We start from the raw sequence: 22,067 nt of genomic DNA on the forward strand, positions 1-22,067 counted from the left end.
AGGAATTTTGCCGAACTGATGCTCAAAGTTCAAAATTCGATAAGACTATTTATCAGTCATTAATTGGTAGTTTATCGTATATTAGTAATTGGTCATTGCATATGGCGTTAATCAATTGGCAAGATTCAACGCTGAACCCACTGAATGTCACTGGCAAGCGCTAAAGCGTATATTAAGGTATCTTAAAAGACAATGCACTATGCATTGTATTTGGAGCCAAAAGATGATTTGATTTTAAGTGCATATGCTGATGCAAGTTTTGCAACAGACATAAACACTAGGAAATCAACTTCAGGTATGGCTATACTATTAGGTAAAGCACTGATTGGTTGGAGGTCAATTAGACAGCAACACATAAGTATGTCCACAATGGAAGCAGAATTTTCATGTCTATCTTTATTATGTACTGATTTAATTCTGTATAAACAGTTGTTATTAGATATGGGAATAACTGTTAATGATGCCATTGTAGTGTATGAGGACAATCAAGCAGCCATACGGTTGACTACAAATATTGCTGTAAAAACGACATCTAAGCATACTGATCTTAGATATTTGAATGTAAGGCAATCTGTAAAAAATGGTTTAATAAGATTGGAATATTGCATGACTGAAGAAAATTTTGCTGATCAGTTTACAAAAGCCCAAGGTGCAGTAAAGCACAAGGAAAGTTGTGAAAACTATAGGTTAAAGTTGTAAATAGATATATATGTTATTATATTACCCAAAAGGGGAGAATGTTAGGAATAACATGGTTACCTAACTTAGTTTAGCTAAAATAATATATATAGACTATGATTGTGTGTATCACTTTAAATGCAAACCATGTATTTTGGGTGCGGTTGTAAAATCACCATAAGAGGGAGCAAGAGAGCCCACTGTTTGCTGGCTTTTACTGGATTGCTGACAATGATGGATTGATGGTGATAACTGCGTGTTTTCCCTGCTATTGCTAAACGAAGAAAAGAAGTTTGATTTTCTTCATATCTCTATTGCAAAAAGAGATATATTACTGGACTGATTATTCGTAAGTTTACTGACCTCTTTTTCAACACTGGACTTTGCTAAAGGATAATCCCTGGACGGACTGAACTAAGTGTATGATATATGGACTGTTTGACTATGCTATAACTCTTACTGGAATAAAAACTATTTAACTGGCACAGTGTATCTGATTTACTGAGTGTAAGCTACAACAACGTTTATCTCACATATCTGCCTGCCTGCCTGACTACCGTTGCACGTTCTGCTAGGGTGTATATCCCTAACACTATTTGTTATTTTTGGGTTGCTAGAAATACAAAAGTAATATATATGGGGCTATATATAAGCCCAAATGTGATTGCTATATACTTTCTCTCCCCCCCCTCCATATATATATGGGGCCAAATAACAAATGTGTCATCGATGTATCTTAACCATAGTTTGGAAAAGAAAACCTAAACAATTTCCTAACACACCTAAACAGCACACATCCCAAAATCAAATTCACCATGGAAACGGAAACAAACAAACAACTACCATTCCTAGATGTACTAATCTACAAAAAAACAGATGGCACACTAGGACACACCATATACCAGAAGAAAACACACACCAGCCGCTACCTCAACGACCAATCCCATCACCACCCAGCACAGATAAACTCTATGACCAAAACACTAATTACCAGAACCAAATGCCTGGCAGACAAGACACACATAAAGACTGAACTATGCACCCTGACTAAAGTACTGACAGCCAACGGCTTCCACAAAAGCAAAATCAGTGGCCTGATCCACAAAAACACACTGAGACATAATGGAAACTTAGAAAATGAACAGACCTATGGAACAGCTGTCCTGCCCTACATATGTAGGGGCTGAGCATTGAGGCCTTACAAAATCATATATGTGATTTAGAATTTGGATTTAAAATAGTAAGGTGATAATATTTTTATCTACAAGAACCTATATTCCGGTAAATTGGCAAAGAGTGCAGATATCCAGCCAATAGATAGATTAAGTAATTAGATACCGGTCAATCCTAATATAGAGATTCTATTACTGAATGTTAATTTGGGATAATATAATTAATATATTACAACAACAGAAACAAATCTTAAAAGAAATGACTTCCACAACAACTACAACTCTGAAAACTGGAAGAAAGGTCACCCCGACGTTAACAACCATGTTGGCAACAGCTTTGCCCATGGCACAAAAAACCATTGAAGAAACATTACCAGTGGAGAAACAAGCTAACACCTCGAATGCCAACATCCAATCAATTCTGCTTACTTTACAGATTTACAGATAATCAGAGTTCGAAGGGACCTTGTAGGTCATCTTGTCCAACTTCCTGCCCAATCAGGAGACCCTACACCATTTCTGACAAATGGCAGTCCAATCTCTTCTTGAAAGTCTCAACTGATGGTGTTTCCACAACTTCCAAAGGCAAGCTGTTCCATTGGTTGATTGTTCTCACTGTCAGAAAGTTTCTCCTTGTTTCCAGGTTAAATCTCTCTTTGTTCAGTTTCCATCCATTATTCCTTGTCTGGTCTATAGGAGCTTTAGAAAATAGCTTGACCCCCTCCTCCCTGTGGCAGCCCCTCAAATATTGGAAGACTGCTATCCTGTCTCCCCTGGTCCTTCTCCTTACTAGACTAGCCAAGCCCAGTTCCTGCAACCGTTTGCTGTATGTTTTAGCCTCCAGTCCCCTAATCATCCTGGTTGCTCTTCTCTGTACTATTTCTAGAGTCTCAACATCTTTTTTATAATGTGGTGAAGCTGAATTGTATAACTATAATCATTTCTAATTCTATACTGAAAATTCAAATAAAATACACACATAAAAACTTCGGATTTATCAAGCATGGCATGTAGCAAAGGAGATTTTGTTAAATCAGAAAGACAGTATATATAATCTTGTATTGATTATATTTATTTTTATTCTTCTTATGAACTGTTCTCTGAAGACTTATTGAAAGGCTGATTCTGTCAACATTTAATATTTAAAAAAGGAAACTTCCAAATAGCTTTGAATACTTTTTGTGAGGGTTTTTTTTCTCTTGGATTTTTTTCCCTTGCAATTTCAGTATATCAAAGGAAATAAACAATATAACCTCAGCTCCCCCACTATCTATTTCATGTAATTTTAGAACTGATTCATATATTTTGTTTGTTTTTGCTGTCCTGTCTTTATTCCTAAGTAAATTACAGAGTTGTTTTTTTAGCACCTAAATAAATCTTAGGGGGGAAATCATCAATTTATAAATGAAAATCATATAAAGCAAGTACCGCTTGGAGTAAAGAGCAATTGCAGAACCAAATATAGTTCAGTAAAATTCCTTGGGTCAAAATTGGCAATTGTCAGGAATAACTTGCCTTACACCTCTAAGCATCAGATCTGAGATGCTAGGGTGACTTTTGCTGCCAATTTGCTTCCTCTCTCATCTGCAGAACATCAAGGTAATACCTTGAGTTCTCTTGCTAGAATAGAGGAAGAGAGGGCAAGCAGCATAATCAGACTGAGTTGATGTATCATCCCCTCCTGGAGCTGGAGCAATTCCCTATTTAATTGTAAAATTGCAACTTTACTAAAGGGAACTGAGTTGAATAAATCAAAAGCAGTAGGTGGCGGTCAGTCCTGTCAAAACCCATGTATAAAACATAATGTAGCAAACAAACAAAATGAGTAAATGGTAAATTATATTATAGCAACCTCAGTTGTTTATCCAGAATTACCGCGCTAATGAGGCTCGAACTAGGCAAAGCACAAATTCTGTTTTATTGGTGCTTTTTAGATTACTTTCTGCCTCTGAGGTAAACTGAGGATATAATTTGATAACTACCTTTCTTAATTGTGCAGGAGGTCAGAAATGATAAGAATGGTGGGAAAATGTCTTTGTGCAAATCTTATGTCAAAAGAACTTTTCTAGTAGTTTGGATGCTCGGTTTTTTTTTTTTATTTTTTTTAAAAAAAAAGAAGGGGGGTTTGGTAAAAAAAACCTTTTTAAAAAATTCAGAGGGGGATCTCTTTGTTTGCAGAATTCCAGTTGTTATCAGCATACACACAATTCAAGCATTCTTCAGTATTGGCAATTGTCTCACAATTGCAACAGTCTCCAATTCTGCATTTTTTTTACTCACTGAACATCTGACTTTAAAAATATGAGAATTCAAAATATCCCTTTTAGCATCTTTTTTATTCTAAAAGCTGTGGAGATCCAGAGTTTGTGACATTTTGTCTCTTCAACTGAGTTTCATTTCACCCAAAGCTATATCTTTGCAAACAAGAAGATGGAATTCAGATTTTTCTTACTTCATTTTACCATATCTGACTTCTAGGAGGTGCAGAGAGTGTGCTGGTGGGACAGTAATGTCATTGGAAGAAGAGAATCTAAAACATGCACCTATTCTGGGGAATTTTGTAGGATTTTAAGGGTTTTTTTCTAAATAACCAACACCTTAAATTGCTCCTGGAAGCATACAATTGTTCCTTCCACAGTAATGATATAACCCAGGAATGAATATATATATATATATATATATGGCCTTCAGCTTTGTTCGGGTATTTTCCCACGTCATAGTAGTGGTGCTTTTAAAGTTGTAGCAACGTTTCAGCAGAATCTCATCTGCCATCATCAGGCTTCTGTATTGTGTCCGTCTGTGAGTCAGACTTTTACAGTGGTTTCAGATTTAAATTTAGGGCAGCCTATTGCTGTGCCAGAATGGTTTTTTTTCATCCTGATTGGTTGGGAGTCTTGGTCTGTGTTTATTGGTCTCGGAGTTTGCTGTGTTCTGCTTGATTGGTGTCTCTAATATCTTCTGTCTGTTTTTTGGCTCTTTTTGTATCTTGATTGGCTGGCAGCATTGTGTTGCTTTATTGGAGGCCTTTAGTGCAGCTTGGCTTCGGGTAAATGGACGGCTATCATTAGTTAGGAAGCTGGGTTTCATCTGGGTGCCTGGTTGGGGTGTGTTTGAGCTGGAAGTATCAGGGGGGATCTGTTTGTGCCCAGGTGTTTGCCTGGCTTGTGGTGTGGAGATTTTTTTGTTTGTGAGTGCAGGCTTCCAAATGATTGACAGCCTGGTAGAATCATCTCTTCTATTCATGCTTTCTGGTCTTTTTTCAATCTCTATGGCTTCTCTGATGATTCTGTGGTTAGGGTTTTCTATAGTGGCTAGGGTTTTGGTGCCATTGAAGTTGATGCTATGACCTGTGGCTTCCATGTGTTGGACTAGTGAGGAAGTGTGTTCCAGCTTTTTGACTGCATTTTTGTGTTCATCCAGGCGGGTGCTTATTCTTCTATTGGTCTGTCCAATGTATGTGGCCGGGCATGATGCACAGGGGACTTCGTATATGCCTTGGTTTTCCAGGTCAATTTTGTCTTTGGGGTTTCTGAGGATGGCTGCTATTTTTCTGTCTGTTTTGAAGGCAGTCTTGATGTGGTGTCTGTATAGTATCTTACTAATTTTGTCTGTAGTGCCTCTTATGTAGGGCAGGACAGCTGTTCCATGGGTCTGTTCATCTTCTGGGTCTCTATTATGTCTCAGTGTGTTTTTGTGGATCAAGTTGGTGATTTTGCTTTTGGTGGAAGCCGTTGGCTGTCAATATTTTAGTCAGGGTGCATAGTTCAGTCTTAATGTGTGTCTTGTCTGCCAGGCGTTTGGTTCTGGTAATTAGTGTTTTAGCCACGGAGTTTATCTGTGCTGGGTGGTGGTGGGATTGGGCGTTGAGGTAGCGGTTGGTGTGTGTTTTCTTCTGGTATATGGTGTGTCCTAGTGTGCCATCTGTTTTTTTTGTAGATTAGTACATCTAGGAATGGTAGTTGTTTGTTTGTTTCTGTTTCCATGGTGAACTTGATTTTGGGGTGTGCGCTGTTTAGGTATGTTAGGAAATTGTTTAGGTTTTCTTGTCCATGGGGCCAAATCACGAATGTGTCATCGATGTATCTTAACCATAGTTTGGGTTTGAGGATGGCATTGGCCAGGGCTCTGGATTCGAATTCTTCCATGAACAGGCTTGCAATGACAGGTGACAGTGGTGATCCCATGGGGGCTCCTTCTATTTGTTTGTATCTTTGTCCTTTGTATATGAAATATGTGTTGGTTAAGCAGTGTTCTTTTAGTTCCATGAGGTGTTTAGCTGGTTGGTATTTATTTTTGATGATTTCAAGGGTCTCTTTTATCGGGACTTGAGTGAATAGTGAAACCACGTCAAAACTTACAAGCAGATCTTCTTGCTCCACGTGTAGATCTTTGATCATTTCCAAGAAGTGGTATGAGTTTTTTACATGAGAAGCTGCTGTTTCAGCATGGGGCTGTAGCTCTTTTGCTAGGTGTTTAGCTAGGTTTTGTAGTGGTGCTCCTCTGGAGCTGACTATGGGTCTGAGAGGTATGCCTTCTTTGTGTATTTTTGGGAGGCCGTATAGTTTGGGGCATCTGGAAGATTTCTCTCTGGGTATGATCGTGTGTTGGATCTCTTTGCTTATGTGGCTGGTTATAATTTTCTTCTTGGTTAATTTTTCCAGATATGTGGTTGGGTCTGTGTTTATGGGTTTGTATGTGGAGTCTTGGAGTAGGTCTGTCAATTTTGTTTCATAGTCTTTTCTGTCCATTACTACAGTGGCATTCCCTTTATCTGCTGGGAGGATGATTATGCTGCTGTCTCTTTTCAGGGTTTGTAGCGCTTTAATTTCATTTTGCTGCAAGTTGCTTTTGGGTGGTTTGCTTGTGCATAGGATGTTGGTAACTTGGTGTCTTATTTTATCAGCTTCATCTGTATTTAATTTAGTTAGGCTGGATTCTACTGCACATATGATGGATTCTGTGGGGATTTTTTGGGGTGCTATAGCATAGTTGAATCCTTTGGTTAGGACTTCTGTTTCTGTTTTGGTGAGTTCCCTGTTGGAAACATTGTACACTAATTGTTTCAGGTGTTGTTGTGAGTTGTTGGGGGTTTTCTTGTCATGTTCTAATTTCTTTAATTTTTTCAAGAGTTTTTCCTGTTTGTAAGTGCTTGTAGATTCAGATCTCCAAGTTGTGAGTTGTTTTATCTTGTCCCAAAGTAGAGGGTGGATTTTGCTGCTCAATTCCAGGTGTAGTGCTAGCAAATCTTTGTTTAACTGATCTAATTGGAATCTCTTACTGTGGAGCTCGTTCCTTAGTAGAGCCATTTCAGTTCTTTTCAGGATACGTTTAGTGGCTGCTGTGCTTTGATGAAATGTTAATTTGAAGCAGGTTGGTGTAGTATTGTTGTCTCTGCAGCTGCGTAGGAATTGGAGGTCACATAGTATTCCTGCTCTTTTAATTTCCAGTTTCTCGTAGGTTTTGATCTGGCTGTTTAATCCCTCCGCGTAGAGGTTTGATATTTGTTTTCTTAAGTTTTCGCGGGTACTTACATGTATGGCCTTCAGCTTTGTTCGGGTATTTTCCCACGTCATAGTAGTGGTGCTTTTAAAGTTGTAGCAACGTTTCAGCAGAATCTCATCTGCCATCATCAGGCTTCTGTATTGTGTCCGTCTGTGAGTCAGACTTTTACAGTGGTTTCAGATTTAAATTTGGGGCAGCCTATTGCTGTGCCAGAATGGTTTTTTCTTCATCCTGATTGGTTGGGAGTCTTGGTCTGTGTTTATTGGTCTCGGAGTTTGCTGTGTTCTGCTTGATTGGTGTCTCTAATATCTTCTGTCTGTTTTTTGGCTCTTTTTGTATCTTGATTGGCTGGCAGCATTGTGTTGCTTTATTGGAGGCCTTTAGTGCAGCTTGGCTTCGGGTAAATAGAAGAGATGATTCTACCAGGCTGTCAATCATTTGGAAGCCTGCACTCACAAACAAAAAAAATCTCCACACCACAAGCCAGGCAAACACCTGGGCACAAACAGATCCCCCCTGATACTTCCAGCTCAAACACACCCCAACCAGGCACCCAGATGAAACCCAGCTTCCTAACTAATGATAGCCGTCCATTTATATATATATATATATATATATATATATATATATATATATATATATATATATATATATATATATATATGTTTTTCTTAAGTTTTCGCGGTACTTACATGTATGGTGTTCGGCTTGGTTCGGGTATTCTCCCACGTCATTGTAGTTGTTCTTTTAAAGTTGTAACCTCTCCCACGTAAAATTGGAAGTATCTAGGCGACGTTTCGATGAAGTCTCATTCATCATCTTCAGGCTTGTGTCTTCGGCTTTGTGCTTCTCAGAGTTGCTACAATGATGTGGGAAAATACCCGAACAAACCTGAATACTATACATGTAAGTACCCACGAAAACGTAAGAAAACAAATACATATATACATATACATATACATATACTTATACATATACATATACATATACATATACATATACATATACTTATACATATACATATACATATACATATACATATACATATACATATACATATACATATACATATACATATACATATACATATATATATATATATATATATATATATATATATATATATATATATATATATTCGTAGATTTTCACGGGTACAGGTATGTAGGTCTAGGTGTGTTCACATTCTGCATTTTCAATTTTCTTTTACTTTTTCTATTTTTCTTCCTTTCGATTTGTTTTTTATTTTTGTATTTTTAAATTTTTAATAATTTTTTGTAAATAAATAAATTGTAGAATCCTGTGGTCTCCCAGATCCATATCCCCTAAAATATAAATCAGCTCAATATTTGGAAATAGTAACATAGGTCAATCACATATATTGGCACAAAGACTAGAGCACTCTAAAAAAACAACCTAAAATATCTCTTTTATGTTTTTTACAGCAAAAGAAAAGTCAGATTCTTTTGTCAGATATAAGGAATTTTATACCATTGACTGTCTCTTGATTATAAGGCCAAAATGCTTATCTATGACGGGCATGGAAAATTTTTCCTCACTTGTCCACAACCGTAGATATAGCTTTTGAGCTCTATTATGGTTCTAGAATAATACAAAATAACACAAAAGGGCACATTGTTTCATACTGTTCCTGAATCATAAACATTACTAGGAATAAATGCATTTTCTTCATAGAAAATTTCTTGCAAAAAGTAATAGCACTCAGAAAACCACATATAAAGCGTTTATTTTCAGAATATTGTGCACAGAGAGATATATGAATATTGACAAAAACTTCACTCCTGAATTCGTAAAACATGAGACATGGAACCACCCATGAAAATAATAGCAATTACATCACCCACAATCAACTGGATCATTGTTTGGAGATATTTCTTTATCTAAACATAGAAACAGAATGACAATGGGAGTGACTTCTAACTTTTGTCTATATTGAGTTTCAATATCAGAAGCTGGCAAGGAGCATAAGAAATCTCCTTTCTTCTTCCTTCCTTTCTCCCTCCCTTCCTTCTACTATCCAGATCACTCTATCATCATTCCCCTTTCCACATATAATAAAGGCTTGTGCCAGTTTTCCTTCTCTCACAACCCTTAGAAAGACCCCCAGCAAATCCTTCCCCTCCTATTCCTTGGCTGACCTGCAGAACTGCCTGTCACCATGTTGTGAGGAAAGGAAACAAAGGGAGCCATGGGCCATGAGGAAAATTGCACCATTGCCTGCTCCCATTCCAGCCTATCCCCAAGGGCTTCTTCCACCATTGAGGGAGGGAGGGAGTTCACCTGTCAACTACCAGTGCCCCCAAGTCAACCCTATCAGTTTTTCTTCACTGGCCACTATCATTAAGAGATTTCAAATTTTGGGCTCAATTTCACAGCAGCCAATGGCCACTTACCTGTTGTGCCTTGCTGCCTGCTGATTGGTGTAAGGCTAGAGGGAGGCAGGAAAGATATGCTCTTCCATCTTCCTTGCCCCAACAAAAGCAATAGCACTTAGACTTATATACCACTTTACAGTATTTTGCAGCCCTCTCTAAGTAGTTTACAGAGTCAGTATATTGCCCCCAACAGTCGTCATTTTTCCAACCTCAGAAGAATGGAAGGCAGAGCCAACCTTGAGACAGTGAGAATCAAACTGCTGGCAGTTAACAGAGTTAGCCTGCGATGCTGCATTCTAACCATTGGTTCCTGGGAAATATAGGTGGACAGTGTGATGGTGCTAAAGCAGCTACATATTTGCCAAAGTTCGGTCTCAAGGGAGTCATGGTTCCAAGATTTTGGACACATTCTCTAAATTAGCACATTTAACTACAATAATCCAATAATTGTTGCTTTATGATCTACTCTTTCACCCAATTGATGAATATAAAGTATCCAATAGACAGAAGAAGAATTTTAGTAGTCTATTGATAGACAGACCATTCCATGAAACTTGACTGCTAACCCATAAACCCATTATCTCAAGAGCTAAATTGACTTCCGAAGGGCAGGCTTGGGACTTTATCCCACTAGCATCATGTCCTTCTCGATGATCTTTTGCAAACTAATAAATCTAAAAATAGAAATTTTTAAAAATCACTTTTATAACAAAATGGTTGGATTATAAATTATTGTTTTCCCAAACTGATTTTCTCCCTTCCTTCCTTCCTTCCTCCCTCCCTCCCTTCCCTTTATTTCCAGGTTGCTCTTTTGAAAGTTGAGCTACTTTCTAAATTATATGTTAAACTGAATTGATGTCATTTTTGATTATGCTATTCCCTTGAAGAAAACTGACATATAAAATGCTTTATATCAGTCAATAAATCAATCAGTTTTAACATTCACTTTACTCAGCCTATCCATTTATCAGGCAAACTTTTGCAGAAAATAAATCTTTCAGGGTACATGTATACAGGCTTCTTTCACACTAGCTCAATCAAAGTCCCAGTGCAAATGTGTTAAAGTTATTCCCTTATTTAGTGAGCGGCTGCAAATGTTTATTTCAAGGATGTGCAACTCTAAATTATTCAGCCATTAAGCAATTGCATCTGAATGGTTAATTAGAGAATTAGGAGTAAGTATCATATTAAATAAAAGTTAAAGTAATTATAAAACATGTTTTGAAACTCCCCCAAAGGCCAAAGAGTAGCTTTTATTTAAATATATTTGAATTACAATTTTACCTTCATATTCATTCACACGCAGCACATGCCAACCCCCAGCCATCCAAAATATATAGCCAAAGGTTCGTTTTAAAAAAAAGTTACTCTCAGGGGAAAGAAACTGCTAGAATCCATTGCAAAAAAAAAAAAAAAAAAAGATCCTATTAACTTATGCACACTGGAGAAAGCCCATTTTAGTTTTGTGCAAACATGCTTACAGATGCAAAACTAGGTTGAGCAATATTTCCCTCCCACCCTCTAATGTGGTGTAGTGAATTCTTTTTTGACTGCTGAGTTATCTTGCCCTTTATTTATATCTGCAATTAACCATAAAAATACAGTTTCTTGTTTCTATTCCCTCTTCAGGCTGGTCTTAATCTTGTAATAACCCCAGTTTCCATCCCCCCTATGATGCAAACCACAGTCACAGGAAACCGTTGTCTTGATTAGCTACCAATGCTGCAAAAGTAGAAGTTTGTTTGCGCAATAAATCTTTCCTTTTGTGTCTTAAATTCCCACTTCTCTGAAAGGTCATAAGACTTTCCTGAATATGGACTGTAGAAATAATAAGAAACCTTGAATAAGCAAGGTGTCGTTTGTATCGGTTTCCTTCATCTAGCTATTTGACATTTACTTTGCTATTCTTCCCTCCTTATTGCAATTCAAGCTGCTTGGATGGATCTCCAGCCATCTCAAAAATAGTTTTTCAGGAGAATCAGGATAGGGAGAAATAATTACATGATTCACACTTTGATCTGAAGGCATGAGATCATGCCTTCTGCATCAGCCCTTTGCCTTATGATGGTGAACTCTCAGCAACCCAACAGAATCTTGGAGGATGAGCTGACATAAATAATACTTCTGTTCTCCAATTTCAGGAATGCAGCAGTTTCCCCAATACTAATTCAAACAATTCATCCCTTCTAGCGCAGTAGTTTCTACCCAGATTGGCAGCCGCTTTTCATGGTTTCAGACAAAGAACTACCTGGAGTTGCTGCAAATTAAGTCTGGGATGTATAATGTTTAAGCTCTGCCACGGAGTTGTGGATTTCTATAGCTTCTCTGCTGCAGAGTGAACATGTGGAATGGAAACAAAGGCACACTCCTTTCTTAGTTGCAACAGCAACGACACATGTTAAGTATATCTTAGGTGTTTCTTTCTCAAGCAAAATCAATCGGCATCAAATCTGCAATTAAACAGACACAACGCTATCACAGATACCGAAACTGAAATTTAATTTATACAGACACTGAAGTGCTACGTTTCCAGATAAAGCTTAGATTTTAGCATGAACACCTACAGAACACTTTACCTGATAAAACAAAACCCAATTGTTAAGGTGTAAACACCAACACATGTATTTATACTATTTTTTAATTGCTTGTTTGTTTCCACTAACAACCTGTCCAATTTCTCTTGTCTCTAAATTAAATAGTAAATAGCCTGGAAGAATGATATATTTTTTTCTTTTTTGTGCAAAATGTTAATTCACATCCTGTAATAACTTCCATATGACAGAGTCACACATAGTACTCACCTTCTTGCTGGAAATAGGCAACTATATATTTTTTTAAAAAATAAGCTTAATGAATTGAGCCAAATTATCATTGGTTTACCTAGCATTTAATTATAATAGTGTGACAGTATGTTTACTTCTCATTATTGCTACTATATAAGATTATATATTAGCAATTCAGTAAAATTATTTGAATACATAGCACAATGGCATTACTTATTACAAAAATCATCACAGAGAATAAAAATATATTGCAACATATATAATTATGATCTGAATTCTGACTAATTGTTTTAAATAAAAAGTAAATAACTTCTATATGCAATTAAAGCAACTTTTTTACACTGGTTTCCAAGAAAAAAATATTTCATAAATTGCCATAGGAAGCATGTAAAAAATAAAAAGGTGAAACACTCTTGCACACTCAGTAGTCTATTTTTTGTTTGTGTGTGATATTTTTTAATAATATTTTATTTTTTTATTTATTAAATGTTTATGCTGCCCATCTCCTCTGTAATGTGACTCATTCATATATTCCAGATATAAAACCTTTACAGCTGATATTTTTTTAAAAAAATAGAATGATTTAAAAAGCAGATTAAATAAACGTTTCAACACTTAATTAATATCAGTATCTTGAATTGTACCAAGAAATAATTGGCAGCTAATGAAATTCCTGCATGATTACCTCTAATCTGATCTGGCGTTTTGGTCCTGAATGTACTTTATCAGCTAAAGTCTGTATCAGTTGTAGTTATCTTTCAAGGAATTCCCATATAACATGTATTGCACTACATAAACAGATGTAAAATGTTTTTGGGATAAAGAAATCTTTTTAGAATGATAAAGCTTTATGCTGGCCAATCACAAAAAAACTGTCAAAAGAGATATAAGCAATAGCACTTCTTAGACAAATATTGTTTCACAGTGCTTTCCAGCCCCCTCTAAGCAGTTTACAGAGTCAGCATATTGCCCCCAACAATCTAGGTCCTCATTTTACCCACCTAGGAAGGATGGAAGGCTGAGTCAACCTTGAGCCACTCGAGATTTGAACCGCCAAGTTTCAAACAGCCAGCAGGCAGCAGAAGTAGCCTGCAGTACTGCACTCTAACCACTGCGCCACCGTGGCTCATATAGGGCTGATCTGCACAAAGGAAGACACCGTAAGGAAGTCAGAAAGTCAGATGACTCTGTACCCATCTCTAATCTGCGAAAATGCTGCTTTCTTCTCTAGTTTCCTAGCTCTGCAACTGCAGTCACATCGTTCTCCCCTCTGCTTCTACAAGCAAAACTATATGACCACTTACTTTCCTTAATTCCTTCAACCCTCAATGGGTAGTTTTATCCAGGATCCTTAGGGGCTGCTTCATGGGGAAAGTTTAGAGCTTTATGGAATTAGTCTAAATATTTTTATGCTATTGAATAACAGTGCTGTCCATTGATTAACAATGGATTAATACAATAGATCTATTGAGTCAGAGATAGTTTAAAAGTTGAGTTAGCATTTATACCTAGTACTTAAAGTTAGGGTGTTATAATTTCAGACATGCATACTGAAATTGATAGAATTGAAGTACTTTGTAACCACACAGTTGGTGAACATTATACCTGGGGATTTTCTTTTTCTTAGACAATTAAAGTTACTGTTGTTTGCTTCAGTTCACTCAGTCGAATGTAGCATATTCTTTATGAGTGTTTTCAGGGCACCAATGTAAGTCATTACATTTTCTATGGGGGACGTTTATCTTCATAATATTATGCTTGTTACCTTTAGTATAGAGTTATGTCACTATATACATTGTATAACTGGTAGTGTTTTTATGCTCCTGGGGTATTGGTTAAATGTAGACTGCCCTATAGTTTTTCATTTTCCAAGCATTCTTTAACTTGTTCAACTGATTTATGTTGCTTTTAAATTTAAGTTGTCATTATGCTTTCCCTTTTCTTGCTTCTTATTAATCACATCTTGCAATTTGCTTATTTATGCGTAGTTAATATTAGTTAATGGTTACTCCAATCATTATATCTGTTTAAGTTCTGTTTATTTTATGATATGTACTGTTAATATATTACTTTTTTATTATTGAAGGACCCTGAGGAAGAGAATACATACACATATACGTTCTATCCTTAGTAAAATGAGAACCCAGATTGTTGGGGGCAATATGCTAACGCTGTAAACCACTTAGACAGGGTTGTAAAAGCACTATGAAGCAGTATTTAAGTCCAAGTGCTACTGCTATGTACCTAGACATATACATGATCATATACATATAACACAATCACAATCATATACATAATCATATACATATATTTTAAATTTGAAAAACAGTTATTTAACAAAATGAAACAAAGGAGAAAACAATGTTTAATTTATGATTCATAATTTATGCAATAAATGTAACAAAAAGTAAAGAACTTTCTGAGTGCAGAAAATAGTCAAAGGAAGAGTTTGCTTCCAAATAATAATTTGTATAAAGTGCACAGTAATCAATAAATAGTTTTTCTCTCTCAGCCGAACCTACCTCACACGGTTGTTGTGGAAAAAATGGGACAAAGAAAGAAACATTGGTATGTTTGTTGGCCTGAGCTGTGATATTTCAGAGGCTAGTAAATATATTTTTAACTATTTAAGTTAGTTGCAATTGAAATGAAAACTGTGGTAAAAATCTTTATTTCTAAATTCAACAAGTTGGACAGATATTCACATTATAAATATGCAAACACCAGAGAGTCACACAAATGATGTCACAGACATTAGTTTAGTACATTGGGGACATTATACTTGCCTCACAGCCTATTTCAGCAATGGAGCTGAGTGTTGTTATGTGAATTCAACATGGGATCATTTCAAGGCAAGGTTGGTAGCATCATTCTTGTCTTTCTACCTTGGAAGCCAAATCCTCCCATAAATCATATTTTTGTGAAGCAAAAATCTCTCTCCCAGCTGGCATTCCACATTTGTACGTGTATGTCACAGATATTTCCTATTTTGCATTCTGTCCAGACCTCAGGACAAGTAGCATGATCCTGGATGAGCTGTCTATTCAGTTTCTGAAAATTTCCTATTCTACTGTAAAGAGGAAAAACACCAGAAATCCTGTTTCTCTTTCGGCTAAACCAAAGGAGCCATGGAGGCTAAGTGCTGGGTACCTGGATATGGAATGTTTCCCCAGCAGACCTGCTAGGCCAATTTAATCTGAGTAGACCACTGGCATTCTCAGGAAGCTTTGTCATGGCTGCAGAAGGAAAAGACTTTTTCCAAATGGAATATCAAAAGATGTCTCTAAGCTGCTTTTAGCAGCCAGCTGGGAATGACTTCACAAGAATATATTGCTCAAAAATACGCTAGAAGGGACATATTCCTCAGTAACACATCTCTGTCCTGCAGCAAGTGGAATTTGAAGGCAAATGTGTAGAGAAGCAGTTTCAATTTTGTGAAAAACCAAATGCTGTTTAACTAAAAAAAAAAACGTTGGTTAAATCACATCCAGTTATTTAACAGGGCCTAATAGCATTATTTTAACCAAATTAGCAATGTAGAAAAAAAAAAAAGACAAAAGGAAGGGGGTCTAATAGCATGTGGCAAATGTTATCTCAGTGGCTGATAATTACATCCTTCACACCACAATATTCCGAGAAGATCAGCACACACCGGATTTGTTCCGAATAATCCTATTACAACACAGCACAAGCCATATTTCAGGCTGAACCAACCTGCAGGGCTCAATTTACAGTACTTTAGCAATGAGTAGCTTTGCCATCATTTACAAAGACAGGTGGAAACCCACATGCACGCATGCTCCAGAAAATTTGGAAACTGAAGTCTTGCTTGATAGCCTGACACAGCATAGACACATTCAGTCCAAAGACAAATGAAGCGCAAATTCAGGAAGTAACAGGAACCACTGCAAATTCAATCAGTGAGTCTGGGAATCAAAATGCCAGAGTGGTTAGTTTGAATGGAAGAACTAAGATTCAAGGAGCAGAGCAGGAAGCAAAAAATGCAGATTGGAAGTTGGTGAGCCATTTTTGAGAGTCACTAGGGCTGGTACAGATAGTCCTTGACTTACGACCATACTTGAACCCAACAATTATGGTCTTTAAGTGAATTTTTCCCCATTTTATGACTTTTCTCGCCATGGTTGTTAAGTGAGTCTGGTTTCCCCATTGACTTTTCTTGTCAGAAAGTCGCAACTGATGGTCACATGGCCCTGGGACACTGCAACCATCATAAATATGAGTCAGTTGCCAAGTGTCTGAAGTTTGATCACACGACTATGGGAATGCTGCAGCAGTTACAAGCGTGAAAAAAGTCACATTTTTCAGTACTGTTGTAAGTCGAGGACTATCTGTACTCTGCCAGGATCTGGCCTGTCATCTCTTGAATCCTCCTGCAGGTATTTCTGTTAATTTGATGGATCTGAATACTGAATATTCTGAATACTGAATACTGACACCTGAATGGTTCATGACAGCCTCTGCTCAACCTTCACTGGACAGTTTTTGTAATGGAGTAATACCAGTTCAGCATTTATTTCTTTAAAATAAAGGTAGTCTGGCCGATAACCTAAACCAGAGACAAATAAGGGAAGTGTCCACTTGATACTTTGGATTATAATTCCAAAAATCCTGGACCATTGACCCTGCTGATAAGAAGTGGAGCCAACAATATTTAAATCATCATCTTTCCTACCCATGGCTTCCTTTACTAGGGTGGAACAGAAGTGTTCAGATGCTCTTTCTTCCCCAGCTGCATTTGACTGCGTTCTCCAGCTCACTGAAAATCCAACAATCGTTTCTGAGGTGAATACCGCACTTTAAATTTTCAGTAATCCAAATTCTCTACAACTTTCCTTTTCCATTACACAATACAAGTGTACAAAGCCTTAAACTGCTTTCAGGTACACTACACTGTTCATTCTATAAAACAGCAATACTGTTACCATATATAACAAAAACAATAAATTCAACCACAACAATATACAAGCACACAATAAATACAAACTTAAGGTAAATCGCACCTAACTCAATTGCAGGAAATATGACTTCAGCAACAGAGTGGTCAAGGCCTGGAATACTCTACCTGACTCTGTGGTTTCCTCCCGAACCCCCCAAAACTTTAACCTTAGACTGTCTACTGTTGACCTCACCCCATTCCTAAGGGGCATGCATAAGCGCACCAGCGTGCCTACTGTCCATTTTATCCGTATCCATTTCATGTATTAATAATCATGTTTATAACTGTTATCTAACACATGTTTGACAAAATAAATAAATAAATAACATAACATAAAAAAATCAGCATATAATCTACTACCTTCTACACTAATTCTATCATTACTACAGTATTTACTTGTATAGCTCTTCTGTTTTGTTGCACTGGAATACTATTTTCTATTTTACAGTTATAAATTAGTTCTAGATTTATAAAAATTCTCTCTCTGTGTGTGTGTGTTTATATGTTTGTGTAAACATTTTCTAGTCTAGTTCTAGTCTATCCCACAGGTGCTTTTTCAGAAGGCAGCTGGACTTTCTTATTTTTCCATTTGAAGACATTTTGGTTCTCATGCAAGAAACTTCTTCAGTTCTGATAGGATAGTGGGGAATGGAAGGATTTATATTTTATTCCTTATAATTTGCATCCTTTTAGAGGGTCATTGAAGCACTTGGAGATTTATCTGTGTCCTCAGGGTCACCTGAGTAGTGGTTCCTGTAGTCTGCAATTTTTCTTCTGGAAATCAATTTCTACTTCACAGCATTCAAACGGTGTTCATTCCAAATTTTATAGCTAAAGGTTTGTAGAGATTCTCAGTCCCAAAGCTACTTTTTCAAGAGGCAACTGGTCTTTCTTGTTTTTCATTTTGAAAAAGCACCTTTGTGACAACCATGCCCTGGATGACTGAGAATCTCTATTTCAACTCTATTTACAGGTATCTGCCTAGTACTACATTTTCCATTTACTGCTTCCTAGTTCGTTAAATATAGCCTTTTTTTTTTCAAATGTGTAAAGTGACATTTCATCATTTCTTACTATACTACCCTTGTTCCACTTTTTGTTAAAAACAGCACAAAACACACAGACCAAAATAACTCATTTTTCATGTTTGGGGGGAGGGGGGGAACTTCATATTAATTAATTAAACCAGTTCCACCAATTTACATATTTTAAACTGTAATCAGTAATCTTGATCCAGGCTCCCATAATGGGTTCCATTTTTCAAATTAATGCTCTGCTGTTACATTTTTACTTCCTCGTTGAATTTAATGGAAAAGAAATTGATTTTCATTTTCCAAACAGAAGAAACTATCATTGACATTCTTAATGATAAGTTGGAGAATTCTTAAGAAAATGGGATTCTTGCACATGTCTTTGTAATGAGATTACCACTAACAAAGTCTGAGTTTGTTTAATAGTCTAAAATAAGTTTAGACTGGAGGGAACTCTGTTTTCTTCTCAAGAGATTTTTTAGTTTGTGCAAGTACAGTATAGCTGCAAAATAATGGAGACATGTATAACAAAAAACAGCAGCACTTTGTCAGCTTATAAGACTCTCTCTCTCTCTCTCTCTGTCCCCTCCACCCTCCCCACTTCTCCCTCCCCCCCTCTCCCTCTCTGTATGTGTGTGTATGTATCTGTTTCTAAATAAATTCTGAAGAACCTTGAAAATATGGTACACATCAAGAATTCCCCTTTTCAGGTAACTTAGCTTGAAGGGAATTGGGAGACAGGTTTGATCACTATTAGTATACATGATCAGCTTTATGTTAAATGTTTATATTGTTTGGATAATATTAATTGACATAATTAGTACTTTACTTTATTACTGAAATATAAATTTTATTTTATTACTAGCAACCTAATGTGTATCATTTGGTCACCACACTAGCTCACTTTTCACTACCGTAATAATTTCATAATTACAGAAATTGATGTGCATTTCAGTATCTTTTGGGGCTAATGTTTCCTGTCTTTTTGATAGAATGAATAAGTAGAACAATGCATTATGAAACAGAATACAGTATTGATTTTGTCAACTTTGGTATAATAAACTATCTTGACAAACTCATTGTGAATTCTTGAGGCTGCTAAAGATAATTTGATATTTCCTGAAAACTGGACAAGCATCTCCTTACATAAGATTAAAAATAATTCGTATTTTCTAGGTCTGCCTTCTTTATGGGACAGAAGGACATTTGGAATATGATCAGAATTTGTTCATCAGATAATTTAATGGGATGTTAACTAAAATAACTGTCTTCTAAGAAGAGTCTATAGATCTATTACAACTGGTCCTTGCTAAATCACCAGTTGTTTAAAATAAAATTTAATTAAGCTCAAATACCAAGAAATTCATGGCTGTTAAATTTTGAATTCAAATGCACTATTAAATTATTGCGCTGTTATTGTAAACTAGTAACTACTACATTAAGTATTATGGAACAAATACAATTTTCATATTTTTCTATTCTACTGCCTTACAATAGATATAATTTCAAAAATATTTTTCTAATGCTACTCATTGTAAACTGCCTTAGAACATCTTTTAAACAAATACATTTTTGACAGCAAGAAAAGCATGCAAACTACTTATATTATTTAAGCAACTTTCCTTAGCTGCTTAAAGTTTTTGATAAATCCACCTTCCCACTTTCTATATTCTTCTTTGCTATGTAAAATATTGCCTCTTTCTTCTACCAATTTATAAAAATCACACAGAACTAAGGAAAAATAAACATATTTGCAGTATATTCATGATACACAACTTTTTTCTGAATTGGAGTCCATATTTCAGCCTTGAATTATATGTCTGGGGCTGTGTTTCAAAATGTAGTGAACTCTGAGGGCAAGGCAAATTAATATTAAAATTTATTTATAATTCTAAGTCAAATTAAATATATTTAGCATAATTCCTTTCCCATCATATACGTTCTAATTTTATCCTACTGTCACATCAAAAATTACAATTTAGTTACAATGTTAGGACTATGCCTTCAGTCAAACATCTGTGATATAGAACTTAGTTGTCTAGAACGTATTCCAAATTAAGTAATCTATATAGTTAGAGTGCCATAATATCATTTCCAAGGCATGATTCTATCCTTCCGGTTCTTTAAATACATGTCACCAAAGGGAGATAAATTATTCCAGCTGTCTTTTCATATCCTTGTCATTTTTTATGTCATGTAGAACACTATTCAGAGACCCAGTTGTACTGCTTAAGGCACCAAAGCTGGAAACAGGGCAGAGGTGGTATTCAACTGGTTCTCACCGGTTCTGGAGAACCTGTAGTGGTGATTAGCCATGGGTCATGGAACCGTTAGTAACTTCTGGCTGGCCACACCCCTGAGCTGGTTCTCTGGTCGCTGGTCATTCAGTTGCCCCACCCACCTGATGCTCGCTAATGCTACTCATCCGCCTGCCCCCAACTGAGCAGCCCCGATCTGCCTGCCCTGTTCACAGGTAAGCCTGCGAGTCATGCTAGGCCCTCACCCACTGCACGGGGCCTTTCTGTGCCTCCCCACCACCACTGGGGAACTTTCTGGGCAGGACAAAGCCAAGGTGGGGTGCCGAGCCAGTCCAGTGGGCAGGGGAGGCAGCTATGGGAAGGAGTTCCTGGCCTCCCTTTCGGGGTGTGTCCGCTGCCCTCCCAGCCCAGAAGAACAGGGAAAGCTGAGGAAAAGCAAAGGGAAAGCCCCTCCCTTTTGGGGCATGCCCACCTGCCACATGCCACCACCCATGTGCTTCAAAAGGGAAGGCGGATGGATGTTCTGGGGCTGCTGCTTTCTTCATTGTCCCCCCCCCCCCCGCTCGCTGCTCATAAGTTCTTCCCAGAAAAGAGGTGTGTGTGTGAGAGAGAGAGACAAGGAAGGGAAGGAAGGAAGGGAGAAAGGGAGGAAGGGCAAGAAAGAAAGAACAAGAAAGGAAGAAAGAGCAAGAAATAAAGAGGAAAAAAGAAAGAAATAAAGAGGAAAAAAGAAAGAGAAAGAAAGAAAAATGGGAAGAAAGAAAAAAAGAGGAAGGGAGAAAGGGCAAGAAGGAAAGAGCAAGAGAGAAAGAAAAAGCAAAAAAAGAAAGAGGAAGGGGAAGAAAGAAAGAGAGAGAGAGAGAAAGAAAAAAAGAAGGAAGGGGAGAGAGAGAATACACTGTGGTATTGTTTTTAATTATTTATCATATATTAATATTTTGCACTGTCCCTACACCTAAAGTGAATTTACTGCCTCTCTTTTGCCCAGGTATTTTTCAGGGTTTACATGTCAATAGTCAAGAGCATAAATACAGGTGCGTTTAACAGAGTTGAAAGGGACTATGGAGGTCTTCTAGTCCAAGCCCCTGCTCAGGCAGGAAAACTCTGAGGATGCCAAAATCTGAGTAGAGGTCCTGGAAAAGGTGTCAGAATAACAGAATAAAACTTAGAAAGGGACCTTGTGGGGAACTCTATACCATTTCAGAGAAATAGCTGTCCAGTCTTTTGATAAAAACTTCCAGTGCTGGAGCACCCAGAATTTCTGGTGGCAAGCAATTCCACTGGTTAATT

This window comes from Notechis scutatus, chromosome 4, assembly GCF_049901735.1.
Source record: "Notechis scutatus isolate UNSWTSFEM ecotype Mainland chromosome 4, rNotScu1.2, whole genome shotgun sequence".
NCBI lineage: Eukaryota > Metazoa > Chordata > Lepidosauria > Squamata > Elapidae > Notechis > Notechis scutatus.